Source organism: Pogonomyrmex barbatus, unplaced genomic scaffold, assembly GCF_055798465.1.
Source record: "Pogonomyrmex barbatus isolate J1 unplaced genomic scaffold, ASM5579846v1 scaffold7, whole genome shotgun sequence".
Lineage (NCBI taxonomy): Eukaryota > Metazoa > Arthropoda > Insecta > Hymenoptera > Formicidae > Pogonomyrmex > Pogonomyrmex barbatus.
In genome coordinates this window covers 2208814-2226827 of record NW_028297171.1, presented here as the reverse complement: position 1 = coordinate 2226827, position 18014 = coordinate 2208814, and the positions used below count along the sequence as shown (strand labels likewise).

The following is an 18014-nucleotide window of genomic DNA, read 5'->3' as shown; positions in this document are numbered from 1 at the left end:
CGATTTTTACAACCGTAGTCCTTATAAGTAATATTTGTTTAAAATACTCTTATATTATAGTTACTTTAATCGAAGAATTATTATTTCTGTCTAATGTGATCTACAGAACAAATAGTATGAATAAAAAATCAGGATATATTTGCGCAGCATAGCACTGAGGATTCAGTTTTATTGTAAAATGTAAAATAGATAACATTACTACCATAAAGAATCTTCATATATAATAAAGTATTATATTATATAATAATATGTTATATTATGATGCTTGTTATGTATATATGTGCATATTATTGTTGATAAGATTATGAATAATTATAGATAGAACTTGCAAAGCTTTATCTTTAAAATAATATAAGATTTGAGGACTCCGTTTCTTATTTTTAAAGATAATAGAATAAAACATTCAAAATAATTTTTAGGTTACATTTTCAGGTTACTATAGTTACAGAAATTGTAGCTAGAAATAATCATTACGATTGTAACAGTCATGCTATTCACTATGATTGAGGCAATCATATAAATCACTTTCAGAGTACTATGATCCTAACATTTATATGGATAGACGAAAAATAATCTTCATGTCTACGTTATTTATATTTGTTTAATTCTAAGATATCTGGAGATTCTCTCTTGCGAGTTTCCAAGCGATTCTCCATTGATGGGGCGACTGATCCATTGATATCCAATATATCATATGCAATACATATCGTAACTCGAATTCCATATCCGATGGTAAAAATTCTTGTACACCGCGATAGCTCGTGTTAATCAGTCACGATTCTCAATTTCGCTTTAGTGGCAAAGCTTTTCTTGTTTGAGATGCGCCATATGTGTATTATATACAGATGCGCCAATCGTTAGATCGCTCCAATTGTTTTTTAGACCAGATAAAATGGATTACTTCGTAGATCTGTACTCCCGTATAATGCAACAAATATCTAGACAATATATCAAGAGTTCACCTCACCGAGTCCTAACGCAATGGTATCTTTCATTTCTTCCTTTTCTTCTCGCGAATAGATATTTCGCGTTTACGTTTGAACGTGCATCTCGTTTCTTATCTTTATAGCGCAACGGATTTATTCAACTTATAGTTACAGATGGAGAGATTGAGTTAGCTTTAAAACAAGTAAAGAAATATTACGATGACCGTGAAAAATTTAAATCTTTATCTCTAAACAAATAATCTCGAGAATGATAATTAAGCACACTTTTTTACTCAGCCACTATCATTTAAAGATTCATCAGAAATTCTCGAACCATTTGTGAGTACATGGAATTGGTTCAATCGGAAATTCAGATTATTCTCTTAATAAATCGGGGGAATGCCGCGCGAATTCCGATCAGGATTCCACTTTCCGCAAGGAATCTCTCTCATATCTCACTATTTTCTCGTTGCGCCATTGGATAAGGAAATGAGTATGAGCGCCTTGCGCTCATAAATAAAGCATAACCGAGTACGAGCGCAGCAAACGTGGGCGAGCACTCTTTGTGCGCGCGACGTATGCGCGATTTGTTGTTGCAAGAGAGTAGAAAAGCAAGCGAGGGAGCCACAAGGAATTACCTATCGTGTATTCTCATTTTGAGACGCGTAGGCGTGCGTAGGTATTCAAAGAGAGAGATCCTGAAGGGAGATCATCAGGAAAGCACGAAGATAAAGAACGATACCCACGGAGTTCCTGATAATTGCTACACTTATTAACTTCGTCATTTATTATTTATAATTAATTCGCCATTTCGCGCCATTTATCTGTATCAACTTTTCTATTCAGCTTCCTTTATTATATGTCTTAGCTTTTAATCGATTCGTTATTTCTCATATCGATTTATCGATTTATCGATTTATATTTGATGTAATTTAATATTTATTATTTTACGATGTGTATGTGTGCGCGCGCGCGCGCGCGTGTGTGTTGCAATATTTATTTAGTAGAGTGTGCTTATTCGGTTTTCACTAATTTGTTCACTACATCGGCTATCAGTCTCGACAAATGTCACGTATACGTGTAAATTGACAAAGTCCAAGTCAACTGATATTACTTAAGCTTGCAAACAACACGTTCGCGTATCGATTTGTTCGTGCAGTGTAAACAAGGATGCAATTTGCAATATCACTGCGACTTAATTTTAATTCCCACGCGACAAAATATTTATCGGTAGATTACAAAACGCTTTCAGTACCAAAAACTTTTCACAATTAACTTAATAAACTTTTAACTTTTTTATTTCACAATTTTATTTATTATATGCAAATGAACTTTGTCATTTATGTCATGTTAGGCAATGTTATATCTACGATATAATGGCAAATTTTTTCTGAGTAAATAATTCTCTCCGCAGCTCTCATCATGTCGCATTTGTGTCGCATTGTTTAATGATATTTTTAACCCGCACGTACATGCGAGAAGCGGACTGTCCGTGGGGAGTTACAATTGTTGGTACATTGTTACACGCGTAACAGGGCAGCATGCGCGCAGCAGGTTTTTTGCAAAATGCATAGCTCGCGGGAAAGCTCGAAAATTCCTACATCCCTGATGACATTAATTTATCGCCGCGCGCTATTTGCGCAACGCTTTAACGCAACAACGGCGACGGTAATGGCTTTATAATGGCAACGAAATCATTCGCACACGCTGTATCGAGTTCAGGGCCGCTTCAGGATCTTACCGTCGCGCATTGTTCAATACACTGCACTGCGCTAAGTATCTCTCGCAAAAAACGAGAGATTTCGTTTCGTCTCGTGTATATCTGCGTTTTATCACTCGTGAACAAGGAGAAGCTCTGAATTATTCACTGAGACTCAGAATTAAGACATTATTAAATAAAAATATTGATATAACGTCATTATAATTTTTTCACTTCATATTTTTAACACCAATAATCAGTGCTTTAATGATAAATTTATCTCTACTTCAATAATAATTTTTTTAATTATTTTTAATTATATAGCTTGTAATTTAATATTTTAATATTTTTTTTCATTATTAAAACATTCGTCGAAACGTTACTCGTGAAATTATATATAAATGTGATCATTTAGGCATTTTTTTAGAAATCTAAATAAGAAATCTAAATTTCACTAGGTCTCGTATTAGTTTAAATATCTTATGTCTTAAATATCTTATCTCTTTTCATATTGCGTACAAAGCAAATCAACGTGCTAAATATTTAATCACAAGTGATAGATTATAAATTTCCAGCATTCTAACGTAACATCATCGTTGAGCTCCAATGTTATTCCTCAGCAAGCATTCGTTTGTGAGCAATCATCATTCGTCTCGCTTGCACAACATGCTGTAAAGATAAACAGTAGATGAAATTTGAATTAAGAATTAAGGGGTATGATAATCTGGTAGCAGGCAGATGAAAAAAAGAGGAAAGGGAAAAGAGGAGCGAGCTCGGATCGAGGAGCCTGTTCGCATCGATTATGGTGTAACGTCAAGGTAACGTCGCAATTTTTCTGGCGCGCGGCGCGAAAAGTCGCCGTGGGCAATACACGCGAGCCAATATGGATATCTCGTGCGTGTCCGATAAGCCCGTATCACATTACTGACTTTTGACTCTGATTCGACTATCGACTTGGACTCCCGCTATTATTCAAGCAATCATAGCAAAGCATTACCGACTCTGACTGCCGACTCAAGAATAGAAATCATTCTATTTCAGCAGAGTCAGAGTCAGAATCGAGTCAGAGTCGGGAGTCAATAGTGTAATACGGGCTTTACGCACATGTGTACGCGCTTCGCACGATAAGCTCCGACGATGCGACGCGACGCGATGCGACGCGCGACGAAACGCGCTGCTCCTGCTGCTTATGTTCGCCTGTTAGAGTCGCGATCAAGACGTTTGCGCAAATCGCGTAACGCGGACGCGCATACGCGCTCTCCACGCACGCCACCAACACGACGTCGCGTCGCGTCGCGTCGCGTCACGTCACGTCACGTCACGTCACGTCACGTCATCTGCCTCCTCCCACGGAGGTCCAATAATGAGCGCAACCGTGATGAGCCGACGCGTGAAAGCAGGGATAGGTTTTTTCCCTTCCCGGCGTTGACGTCGAACTGAAATCGAGAGTCGCTAGTTTGCCAATCTATGGAAAACGTAAATTTGATTTTAATTGAATTCTATTTGAAGAGAAAATTACGTAGAATACGGCGGATGTTGAAATCTTATCGTATGTAATGTTAATAATAACAATAAAATATTCGCCTCGTCAGACATATATATAAAAAATAAGTATAGATCTGGATAGTGCAGTTTCATAAATAAAAATTTGCAAATAGAAATAAGTGACTCGTGGTAGCAATATTTTTAAATATAGATTTACGCGCTCTGATAAATTTGCGGCGATAGTCGGGAAGCCCGATCGCACGACGGACGATGGAGAGAAATGAGAGAAATGGGGCTAATGGGAGATCGATGTTTTACCGCGACGATCAATTTCGGATTTGATAGCTCAGGATGGCATGTGAAATGCGTAACAAATACATGGAGTAAAGAAGTAAACGATTGCACATCGCGAACGATTGTAATTATTAATGTGCAGACTTAGAACGATTTGGAATTCTGTGGGATTTACTAAACCAGATTTACGCTAGATGCTTCTGGTCATCTGGATCGCGAGGCTTTTCCTTCGGAGATGCGTTCTAATTCTCGCGTTTGTCTCGGACTCCTGAATAAGAGATCGCTTGACGGTGTTAAGGAACGTTATAACGATTTACGCGTTCACGCTTCCCGAATGAGAGCTCTCGGATTATAGAAAAGGAAATTAATATCCTAACGGTCCTGAAATTCGTCTTAGTGACGGACGTCGCGAGTGCAGTTCCGTTTCTGATATGATTTGCGGTAACATAAGAGGAACTTGCCCAAACAGAACTGTCCTCAATCGAATCATGTATGTAGCGTAATGAATGTCAAATTGACTTTCAGGTCTATTTATTACAAAACATATCACGTCTCAAGACTGATTTCAGTTGAGTGAAACTTGAACGGAAACGCGATCGTACATACGAGCCTAAGAATGCTGCCTCTATGATCGATAAGAGTAGTCGAGAGAGTTTCTGACTTCTCTCGATGTTGGTTAGTATGCTAATCATTCGCGCGTACCGTTAGCTCCTCGTTTTAGCCTTATCAAGATTTATGCTCCTCGTACCATTACGTCGCGATGCGTCGCGATGCGCCAAAACTCCCCATATCCGCTCGTTCGGTAATCCTCTCGCTTGGCGAGAGCGAGAAGATGCTCGGTAATCGTGCAGCGCGAACGACCGATGAAATCAAAAGTAAATCGAGCCGGAAAGTGCGTTCGTTAATTGCCCACAATTGGCAAAAGTGTCGTCGCGCGCAAGCAAAATTTTTTATTTGGGTTTTAGGAAATATGTTAATTTTAATTTAATCGCTGAAAGCAATTCTCTTTTTAATTTTAATTAATAAACTTAGATCGTATCTTGAAATAACAGATTGATTTTTCAACTACAGAAAAATGTCGGTTAATTAGCTTAATAATCCAAAATCACGTTTGCGTGTCATGTAGTTACGAGTGTAATTAGGCGAGAGTATAGTGTCGAGAGTGAGTCTGTTTTGTTGATTGTGATGCGATGAACACAATATGTATCTTGATCTAATTTATTCTATCCTGCAAACAGAGAAAATCTTTTTCAACAGAGCGGAATACACTATTATAATAACATGCAATTATATATGTACATGGTGAGATCACGTTTGCTCTTTTGTTCGTGTTGTTATTGTTTTTGATGAGGTAGAGAGAATTCAAGGGTTAACTGTGAATCTGACTATTCGATTTTCTGATTATGTAAACCGCGATACAATCCACAAGTTCCTTCTCCGACGATGGGCCAGCGAGATCATTCTTTCGTCTCATCTTGCGTTCTTTCCGCGAAGAGCTATAAAGTTAGTTGTAAACAACGTATAAGATGACTATCGATGTTGGAATTTCACTACGGGGCAAAAACCGCGAGTATAGTCGCTGCATTTTTATCGCGCGAAGAAGGAAAACTATCGAATGTATTTGCTGTGTATAGTCATTGCCCTCGCGCGATATTTCCATTATGCGATGTAATGAGATAAAAAACATAAAAAGAAAACAATATCATTAATTTGCATTTCAGAAATACTGAATAAAACTTTCAATTAATTTCAGAAAATATCATGATAGTATTCTACGAGTACAAAAAAATTGCGAAAAGAAAATGTAATCTATTCCGTGATTAAATTTATACAGTTGTATTATATACCATCGCGTTAAATGCATATTTTCTGCTTTCGTAAGAAAAAATAAACGCTCCTTGTTTCCTCCCGCTTTTAATCATATCGAATGACTCAACATTTATCTGAACTTGCCATGGTTTTACATGTAACTTATCCACTTATCCAACTCCATTAAATTATTACGCGATTCAATATCGGCACATTAATTATTTATCTAAAAAAACAAAGTATATTTGTATCTTTGACTGTGAATAAAAAGTATAGCGGCGTATCTTATCGTTTGAAAATACGTTCCTTGATATCTAGGTCAAGGAACAAATTTTTACCAATGAATTTAAACACTTGTACATTTTAATTACATATACACGTACAATACAGCGACAGAAAATTTATATATCAGATAAGACCCGATACTACGTATACATATGTATACATACGTATACGAACCGCGAAACACGTTTCGGTTACATGCTACGTACACTTTTTCTCGTCCAGTTCCATCGCTTAAGTCTCACAATCAGATGACCGTTTCTCGCGTGCGGCATGCGAGCCGAGTGTATCTCGAGACTGCGCCGCGCGTATCAGCAGCGCGGGACGGCCGCGGCGCACATGCCACGTGCATACATTCTGCTCTCCGGATAGACGCGTGGTCTGTACCGGACGTGGTACGTGTTTCCATTATTCCGGCGTGTCTCTCACCTCACGCCGTGCCGTCGACTTTGCTGTCGATGATGCGGCGGCGTGGCACACGCGCATGTCCCGAGCCCGAGGGCGCGAATTAGAGCGAACCTACGTTTTTCCGGCAGGAGTGAACATATATATATATATATATATATATATATATATATATATATATATATATATATTTTGAATCGTAATATTTATCTCGAGTTCCCATCTCGCAGAAAGAAATTCGAATGATTTCCAATCGTAGTTCGCAATTCGCTCCTCTCACGTGATCATAGGCGCATCGGAAGTTTTTAAAAATTCCCGAATAAATTAATCATAGGATTTAACTAAAGGAAAATCTATTAACTAATCTATCTATTAAAAAGAATTTTATTTTTCATGAAATGTATATTATATTTTATAAAGCAGTAAAATAGTTACACATATACGATGATTAGGGATACCGAGGATGAAAGAATTAATATAATTTCCTTTTTATTTTATTGTTCTCTCTTGAAGCATTATAAAAGTATCTTGCGTGACGATGTAATTAAAATATAGTCAATCAAATATAGTCAATCATCGAAAGCAGATTACTTATTTAATTATTTAATTATTCAGTTCAGTTCAGTTCAGTTCAATTCAGTGCAATTGCAGAAAATTACGACGTACTTAATTTAAGAACAAAGAGAGGATTAATCGGGCAACGAGAAAGCGATACAAAACAGGCGTAATAGCCGAAGTGGAAAAGCGCGAATTTACACGGTTCAGACTTGACAGATTCGTGCGCCGCATAGATACGTTTAGACGAGCGAGGCTTTTTTTGTTTAAGTATCACAAGCTACACAGAAACTGTAGAGGAACAAAAATCGAAAGAACGAAAGCAAATCTGCAACAAAAATAAATATCGCCGGACTAATGGGTGAAGTCGAACGAGTTTTCGTTCAGCGGTAAACTGTCCGACGTAATCTATGAAAAATCGCGAAAGCGGTATTACGAGTCTCCCGTGTTTGAGAACTACAATTACCCACAATACCAATCTGTATATAATAACATAATTATAAGCTATTCCATATAACGTTCGTACGGGGTGTCCTATGGCACGCCGCCGGAATCAAATTTTAATGGCAGATCCCTCGGCGGATGAGATTGCGAGTTGATCTTTTTCCCGGCTTGGGAAATTTTATGGAATCGTTTTTTGCGCGAGCGTTATCCGATTCGCTTTTCTTTCACCACGGACGATTCGCCGATCGAGAACCAGAGTGAGAAGCGTGCAAATCCGCCATAATAGGCCCGCGATGTGCTCGCGAACCTGACCGCCTCGAATCAGCTGGATATCAATTAAGTAATTTGTTGGAACTCGCGCGAGCCCAGCTGCGTGCCGATGATCGATGGGATCTGTCTATCGGCTCAAGGTCGCATGAAAGTTCAAGGCCGACCATTTTCTCGCGCGAGGAAAACGAGCGAGTGTACGTGCGACGCGACGTGTGCGTGTTCAACGAGAATTATAAGATCTGAACTGAACAAGCGTTTATTGCGGAGAGTCGCAATCGGAGAAATCAATGCCATTTAATTGCCGGAAGGTATATAATTTTCGGAAATTTTTCTTTTACGTTGTAATTATCTGATAAACAACAATATTTCGTGCACTTTGGTTCGCCTGATTTTTTGCCGCGCGAAAAATAATTATGCAAGTGAAATTTCGCAAAATGCATGAAGAACTTTTCCATAATTTGCGCGCGACTGTCGAGAAAGAAATAATGGTTTTTGTACATATCTCAGAATAAACAAAAGACGGTTAAATATTCAGTCATTGTGTGATCAAAAGGTGCGGTAAATTTGATAACACAATATTTTATACTATTCTTAAAGGATTAAAGAATTATTCTTAGATATTTTTTTATATTGAGAAAATCGAGAAGATGAACAAGGAATTGATTACAAAATTTATCGATAAAATTAAGATCTATTGTTATAAGATTCCCTGTATATTTCACACGACGTACAAAGGACTTATTCATATCGAGCCATATTGTACATTTTCGACGGATCATGCATTACCTGTCCCGTGTTGCCTCGCAACACTCTATCGCGATGAATCTCGCATCTTCAACATCTCGATCCTTTCGTCAGCATCTCTAAGTCGCACGGAATGCACGATCGATTGTGATACGCGTGATCATCCTCCCCCACGAACGCTGCGCGCTTTTACGCGATGCTGAGCGTAACAATTGTAGTTGAGGTATCACACACGCTCGATCTAATGGACAACCGAAGGCTACAACGGCCTTAGATCGTAAAGTCTTTACGAGATTTCCTCTTCCTCTTATGCCACAGAGTCACCACTTCTGCTCCGACCCTACCCTCTCGTATAATATCTCATATAATTCATTGTCTCGCTACGTACAATGGGAAAGAGACTTCGTGGTACTTCGCAAGTGGAGAAAGAAGCGCGAGTTATCCTAACTCGCGATTTCAATCCTTTCGAAAGTTGCACGATAATGCATTCTGAAGGATGTTCGACCCGTTGGAATTATATACCTCGCGCGATTATTAGATTGCAATGCTTTACTAAGAGAAAATTAAAGAGAATTTTTTTCGTTAATAGTAAATTTTATAATTAATACACCGTATGATGAGCTTGCACATGTACAGATACATGCTTATTTACATTTAGAATTTTATTTTTTTATTGTATACTGATTAAAATATAAAATATGATGATATCGATCTTTCTTTTGAGATGTAATTAATGGCGATGATAATTCGTTCTTTTTTGCTTTAGACTATAAAAGTCACGATTGATTGATTTCATTTTTATATATTTTGTGTGACTAGGATATTTATTATATCATTCTTGATATTTTCTCTTTAATTGTAGCTCACATTTTGCTTGAGTAAAATGCGTTTTTAGAGCTTGAAAAAGATATACATTTACGATGGGAGGCATCAGGAAGTCTGCTACCATGAATGATAAGTAATGTACGCATGCATGATCTCTCGTAATGACATTCGCAACATCAGTGTGCAAATCTGTTACGTGGTGAAATTCATAAAGAAAAAGAAGGGAACATCGAGAAGGAAAAGAAGAAGAAGAAAAAAAAGAGAAAAAGAAGGAGCAATGGAACAATGATCAAGACATCGCTTAACTTCTGTTACAGATTGGAACCATATTCTATAGTTCTTATTATTGATATCTATTGACATGTAGCGAGTTTATTCACATTGCTTGTCAAATCATAAAACGGAATCGATTAGCTTTTTTCGATGGATTGATACATTTAAGTATGCTCTCTATGTTTAATTCTCTGTATAAAATATTAAAATACTGACATGTGGAACTTACATATTACACTTTCATTTCATGTGAATAAAATGAAAAATAAACATAAAATATAATAAACAAATAAATACTACGGGGCTCGAGCCGCTTGATGCAATCTCTCCTGCCGCCCTGCAGGGGGACTCATTGTTCTTTCTTCGCCTGTTTGAAAAAAAAATGCGGCTTCGTCGCGCTTCACTCAGAGGAAAAGAACTCAAAAGAGTGGCTTTCTATCATATGTTAGGAATTTCTCTTATGTACAAGCTTTATGAGCGAGTGAATCGGGAAGCCCATCATCCATCCACAATAATATAATCGTAATAACACGTGCTGAGAAGCCACCGACGAGTAGCTGGAGGTTGTCATGAACAAGAAGTATTGAGAGCAAGAAGACGGCCGGCAGCTCGGAGGCAACTCGCGCGAGACCTATTACATATTGGACACGTGTGCTCACTTTTCAAACATAATATCGTATGTCCCGTTGCGTGTTTGTTATCCGTGTCGCGCATCTCGCGTGCTATCTCTATCGATCTCTCGCGATCGCGAACAAGAAAACGAATGAGGGGAAGAAACGGCACAGGATGAACGATCAAATCGCACAGAAGTTTGCGCTGTTCGTCGTTAAAATGATATATATGCAATTTGAACGAAATAAAGTACCGACGAAATGCAAAGATATATCGAGAAAACTTTTGTTTGTTTTAATAATTTGACAAGATTCAAGACTTATTTAACTTTTTTAAGTGCAATTTTGTGCAGGATTGGCGACATTATTTGATATGCCGTTTCATGTTCATCACAATTTTGTATGCGCATCTTCGCGGTTGTAGTATAAGTTTTGTTAGTCGATCTCTTTTTGATTTTTTTCTGTTTTTCGCTTTGAGTATATAGACATGGAGGGAAAATATTGGCACCGAAAGTGTGTCCAAAGTATGTGCGAGAGAGAAAGATATACGAGTGATAACTTGTCCTTTCTGCGCATGCGTCGAAATTGACAGATACTATAGACAAGCAATATATAGTATGATGTGAAGAATAATAGGTGACAAGAACTGTCATAAATGATATTATATAGGGATGTAATAATGAAACGTTGAATAAATATTAATTATAAGAAAAGAATACAAGAAAATAATTTTTATTGATGTTTAAAATGAATTAATTTTGTAAACTTACGTCTAATATAATCTTTGTGTATTGAATCGGTAGCGCACTTAGCCTCATGGAATAAACGCAAATTAACGTAAATTACAATTATGCTTTTAATAAGTTGCGTTTTATGATTGTCATCTTGCTGCAAAATGTCATTGCGTTATCATTAAACACTGAATGACAAACATCGTTAAACTTTCATAGTCACAATTGTCTTAATATTTTTTCTAGTGCAAATTATATTATAATTTGATCGAATAACTGTTTCAGAGCATTGTGTTATTTTTATGACATCATCCGAAGGAAAATTAAATTATTTTTGTTTTTGATAGTAATCAATCAAAATTGAGTTCGATTTTGCAGTGACAAAAGTTGCACAAATGTGACAAATATGTCCTTTCTTACAACAAATCCATTGATATATTTAAATACGTCGACATATGGACTGTTAATGTTGATAATGATAAATAATTATCAAATATATCAGCAAATTATTTCTCATCAATTTCAGTGAATAAGCTATTGCTTACGATTTTGACGCATGCGCAGAGACGACGAGTATCATTCGTATATCTTTCTCTCTCGCACATATTTTGGATATACTTTCGGCTTATAGGAAATATAGGCAATTCCTTCTCCATGTCTACATACTCAAAGGTTTTTCGATATTATGTTATTTAGTATAATTTATAATATAAAAATGGAACGAACGACAAGCTGAGAGTTCAATTCGAGACTAACTTTGGAAGGGACGATATAATGCACGAAGCTGCTCTCTTTATATATGTATATTTTATTATGTATATTTCATTTATATTAATAAATATATATAAATATAGATTAATAATATAACCATATCAATATTATTATACATTATCGACGAAAAGAAGAATTAATGTAACAATTAGAGCGAAATGTGGACATGATAGAGTATGTGACATGCGCCCGATCGATCTTCTCTGTTCGATTGATATGGAACGAAAGTTCTATACTTTGACTATTCGATATGCAGGATACTGCAGGATATTGAATTGTTGAATCACATGTAATCGCGAGCGAACTATCGATCTGTAAGAATCGCTGAGTTTTGTCTCGATATCGCTGTCTCTTGATGTTAAACGCTGACGTGGATCCTTGATATTGACGCTATAGGATAAAAATAACTCCGAATAAAAATAACTCAGATCGTTATAATAGCCCGTCCTTCGTGTCGAGGCTTTGAAACAACCGCCCTTTTAGCTACTTTCGGTGATTCCGCCACCTTGTGGCTGGAGACATTTTTTGCGGAAGAACGCGCCTCAAAGCAACTTTGCAAAAATATGCAGCGGAGACGATTCTTTCGGCTAACTGACCGTGATGAAGCGCAGTCAAGATGCGCTCCACTTTCGTCGGTGCTCTCATAGCCAGCCTTAAAAAGCAGAGAAATTCCGTACTGATAAGATAACAGCGACACGATCATTAACGTTGGTAGCGACAAATTTATCGTGCTTGTGTGTGCTGTACCGCCGTTATATCGTCATATCATCATTTTACCGCGATTTATTCTCAGAATTGTTTTCTTATATACGCATAAAGAACCGTTTGCCGGATCTGAGAGACAATTTTCCTTCAAGAAGAGTGTCATCCGTCTTAGAAATATCACGCAGATAAAATGTCCCGGAAATATCATTCTGTCTACGATATTCTAAATTTCAAGGCTTTCACAGAAGTAAAATTTTAAGAATGGAACACATTTTTTTCTAAGTTTGGTTCGTCTAATATTTATATCGTTGAGACAGAAATTGCGTCTGTCAAGTGTTGCTGTCGGCAGTGTTGCTTTTTTTTTATAGTAATGTAATATGTGTGTGTGTGTGTGTGTGTGCGCGCGCGCGCGCGCGCGCGCGCGTGTGTGTGTGTGTGGGTTGAGAGGAAAGAGGGGGGAGAGAGAGAGAAAGAAATTTTTGTCATGTTCGTTGTTAACACAACGAATCGTAACACCTCGGACCTTATCTCGGCGTTATATCGATTCTTCTCGTTTTTCTCGTGCTGTCATATGTCACTCGGTGCGATATACACGACATTGTTTTATGTGGCAGCAAAGGCTCAAAAGGCGAATAAATAACCAGTGATTCTCCATCTTCCTGCTGTTCAAGCGCTAATTGATAAAAAGTCTGAGGCGTACACCTTACTAATAAAGTTGGTTATAAATAGAGAATAATGCGGAGTGTCGTAATATTTTTTAATAATACTACTCTTATGAAATATTCTCGGTCTGATCGGAGAAATTTGAGGGGACGAGAGATGGATAATCGTCAAGTCAAAATGTTTTGACCGTCGTTGGTTGTAGATTACGGGTACGACGCGAGAGGACCTGCATGAAGTTGCAGTACTTCGCACATTTGTTTTGTGCGATGAGTCAAATGGAAATCTCACGTCCTGCACCCGCATCCTGAGATGCTCTAGTGTAGTATTCGATTGGACTTAACGCGTAGATTTTAATTTAGAATTAATCTATATTTTCTTTTAGATTAGATCTTATCAATTTCAAATTAATTTTCATCTAAAGTATCAACACTAGCCGATATTTCACAACTATTTGCGTAATATTGGAAATAGATAACATTGAAAAAGCATTTTAATTTTCCTAACATTGATTGTACATACATTTCAGATGTAAGATAGATATTGATGCTTCGACAACATCACTTCACTCTAAATTGTAATGTTAGATCCCTAAAAGACGCGAATATTATTTACGTTCGCGTTGTACGCATAAATTTCGTTTACGATCCACCATGAGAGAATTAACGAAGGTAATAAATAATTAAGTAACATGCAAAAATCTCATCGTGCCGGCATTCCGACTGCATTACTCGATTCGCTGGAAAATTCGCTCTAAGCTCGATTTATCCTGCCATGTTCATCAGCGTTTTTTTTAAAAACTTTCGTCGAAATGAAGCAAGATAGGAACCGTATCTGACAGAATTAATTTTTAATCTTCTAATTAAATTTCTTGAAATCTGCCAAATTTCAAAATGATCAAATCTAAATTTAATCTTAAAACTAATTCAATATTTAATGTCAATTCAATATTTAATTAAAAATTCGAGAAATAAACAAATTCCGAGTTTTTGTAGGAAGCATTTGATCTTGTTCAGGTTTTCTCCGTGCAGGAGAAACAGATAACGATAAGAATAAAAGCTACCAAGCACTCGTGATAAGGAGTGACGTAATCATCCGACAGGACGTACTCATGTAAAACCGGAATTTTGCGTCGGTTGCGAGTGTTTATTAACGTTGGCAATAACACGATACCCGGTTCCTCGGATAATTCGCTTTGCGTTTATCGCAAAACAATAGACATTTGCGCGTTACATCGCAACGATAATGTGTACTTCTCTTTGTTTTTCCATGAAACGCTGGGTTTTTAAGAAAAGATCGTGGCGTCTCAAAATCATATCTTGCAATCCACGATATTATTTCATATACTACATAATTAGGTGTACGTAAAATATTAGTTTAATTAAACATCATAAATATAATTTGCAAATTAATTAATTAATGCAAAATAATAATTTTTAATTATTATTTCTCTTGTACATGTAAATCTAGAATTCTTCTTCTTTTCTAATCTGTCTATCTCCAATAAGAATTTATTTATACTAACATTACAAACGCGCGCTGCGCTATTTATCTTTTTCAACACAAGAGCAAAAATTAATATAATAGTATTATATTACTGTTACACTATAATATTTTTAACTTCTTGATACACAATTGTCAAAATGAACCTCTGTGAGATCAATACAATGACAGCTATTCACGAAGTTAGCGCAGCGAGAGAATCAATCGCGGAAAAGTGTCAACAATAAACTTTGAAAAATGCGAGTATCGATTTAACATCTCCTTTTTTTATAAAGGATTGTTATCTAATATATATTTGTTGGATATTTTTCACTTCTTTTATTTTAATTATTAAAAACATTTCCTACTCTTATTTTCCAAAGTATTTATTATCTAAGATATATTTATTATTTAAAATTTGGAAAATCTATTATATTTTTTTTACATGTATCTTTACATTTAACAGAGATTTCCATAATTTTCCAATAATTTTTGCTTTTATTGAGCCTTCTACCGAATGTTTGGTCGAAGACCATTTTTTCCGTAGGACGATTCTGATATAAAAAATACTTTAATCACCAACTGTGTCCAAGCTTTGCAGAGCACACGTGCAGACGCAATCGATCGCACGATCCGTCGATGTTCGCCTTTGTGCCGTTATCGTTATCGTATTTCACAGTCGTAACAACAGGAAGAATTCGGCATGAATTATTGGATTTATATTCACCTTTGTCATCAATCTCGATAGACTTTTGTAGTTCTTGAAAAGTCGAGTTGATTCGACTTGATTCGACTTTACTGACTTGTCTAGATTTAATATTGTTAAATATTGTTAAAGTTGTTAAAATTGTAGATTAAATTTTAATGTATTTATATATGTAATGAAAATGAGATGTAGATTCTTTTTTTTTTACACACATACACAACACTCGCTGTTCTTGTTACATTCCTTTCTATTTTCTACATGACAATGCAGACTTCCGATTGCGATCAAAGTATTACTCTTGAATGTGAGTTACCGAAGGTGATTTCCGCAAAAAGGTGGAGGAGAGCAAGAAAGTCTCGAAGTTGTTAAACGGCAATTGCACAACCGCTGGGAGATCAGGCGCCGACTTGTAGAATCCCGTTTTCTAGGACATTCCCGCCATTCCCGCGCTCGCGTTCGCACATTATCGTGGCAAGATCAAGAACGAACGATCGATAACATTCCAATGACAATAATTCGTGTCACGAGCAAGAGTGTCATCTATCAATACTCATATGATGTTTCCCGAATGTTGACATTTCTTTTAATTGAAATATCTTTAGTCGATTCGGAAGACGGAAAATATGATGTTAATTTAATGAAATTAGATCGAAGATAAATCTGTAAAATCAAGCTTATTTCTGATTGCGATTATCGGATCACTAAAAAAGAGAGATTAATGTCTTAACTTTTTGTAAATCTGAAATGAAATCTAAAAGTAATATGTAAGTTCGAATTTTCTGATAACAAAGGTTTGAGAGGTTTGAGAATTCTTAAAGCTAGAAATTGAATCTTTTTTTTTAGATTTCATTTTTCTTTTTGGGAACAAAACGTATTGTGTCTATTTAATTCATATGTCGAAACTCCGAATGAAGGATGAAATGAAAATCAAAATCAATTGACTAGGATCTTAAGGATTTCTTAAAAAAGGGACACATTTCGCTCACGTTTGTATTACGTACGGCGGTACATAATGGTAGTCCTACCTGTTTCCACCTGGACACGATGGACCGACCGCGACAAACGTGCGCGCGCTCACACACACACACACACACACACACACACACACACACACACACACACACACACACACACACACACACACACACACACACACACACACACACACACACACACACACTGCATCCATGAGGCAGACTTTGCGTCTCTTTCTTTCTCTCGCCTAGTACCTGCTTTCCTTATTTTCTTCCTTCTCTCCGTCTATCGTCTTGATGCAGGGCTGAACTTGTCGATTAATATTTATGTCAATACTGTGTAAATGTATATTGTACACAGTAAAAAACATTTTATATTTGTGTTAAAATCGGTCTTTAAAATTTTTGTGTTAAATAACCTACATATTTATATGTAAATTTAACACATGTCTACTATGTTAGCTGACCTTAACAAATATAAAATGTAAAATTATTAAAATGATTTAAGAAATGTGTTAAAATAACACAATTCGTACGTATTTATTCAATGTATGCAATTCATGTTAAAATTTATACAAAAAAAATATTGGTTTTACTCTATAACAAGAGTGGGGATGACTTGTTATTATTCTTTGTGTGGTTTCGGCACAGTCTTGAATTTTGACGTCTCGACATGTTATTTTATCATAAAAATTATGTTAATTGTAACACACAATTAACTTCAAATTAAGATCGAGAGTACATTTCTTTTTTGTTGAAATATTAACATAATGTCGGTGTTATTATTTAACACATTCATATTATGTTAAATTAACACAAAATTTTGAGTGGACCGTTTGGGACATGCGATTTATGTTAAATTCAACACATTTTTTCCAACAGTGTAGTGTAAGAAGAAAATTATATTCCTGCAGCAACATTAAATAATAGAAGTAATTTATGTAATTTATCTTATAGTTATATATAATCTTTGCTTTTCTCTGCTTTCTCTCTCCTTTTTATAATTTAGTTCCAACAATTTTTATAATTTATTTTATGATTTTTGTTTTGATTTTCGAATCGTTTCTTCAAGTTTGATTACAGTAATTTGATTTTTTTTGTGCGATATAAAAAAAATAGCTAAAAAAATTAGTTTCCTACATCTATTCGTGTTATCGATATGCAATGGTAGTTGTAAAACACGTTTGTTCACATCGTTCACGCTATGTCACATTGGAAATTACTATAGCTACGTTTTGATATTCACTGCCAGTACTGAAAATATATAGTTTAGGTCACGTATATTATAGATTTTCAGTATTGACAGTGAATTTCGAAACACAGCCTATATTTAGAAATTCAAAAGACATTTAGAGTCCAGCTT

At 36.1% G+C, this 18014-nt stretch overlaps 1 protein-coding gene and 1 long non-coding RNA gene across 4 annotated transcripts in view; one reads left to right on the top strand and one right to left on the bottom strand.

The window, feature by feature from the left end:
- Positions 1-18014, top strand: part of LOC105433235 (uncharacterized) — a 35572-nt gene that overhangs the window by 8692 nt on the left and 8866 nt on the right. The window lies entirely within an intron of this gene.
- LOC105433234 (uncharacterized) lies at positions 138-7917 on the bottom strand. Of its 2 annotated transcripts, none has more exons than XR_016140987.1 (2): positions 6252-7917; positions 138-5900 (listed from the first exon to the last, which is right to left on the bottom strand). It is a non-coding gene; the product is annotated as an uncharacterized LOC105433234 (long non-coding RNA). The 2 variants fall into 2 exon arrangements; XR_968478.3 differs by having other exon boundaries at positions 6705-7917.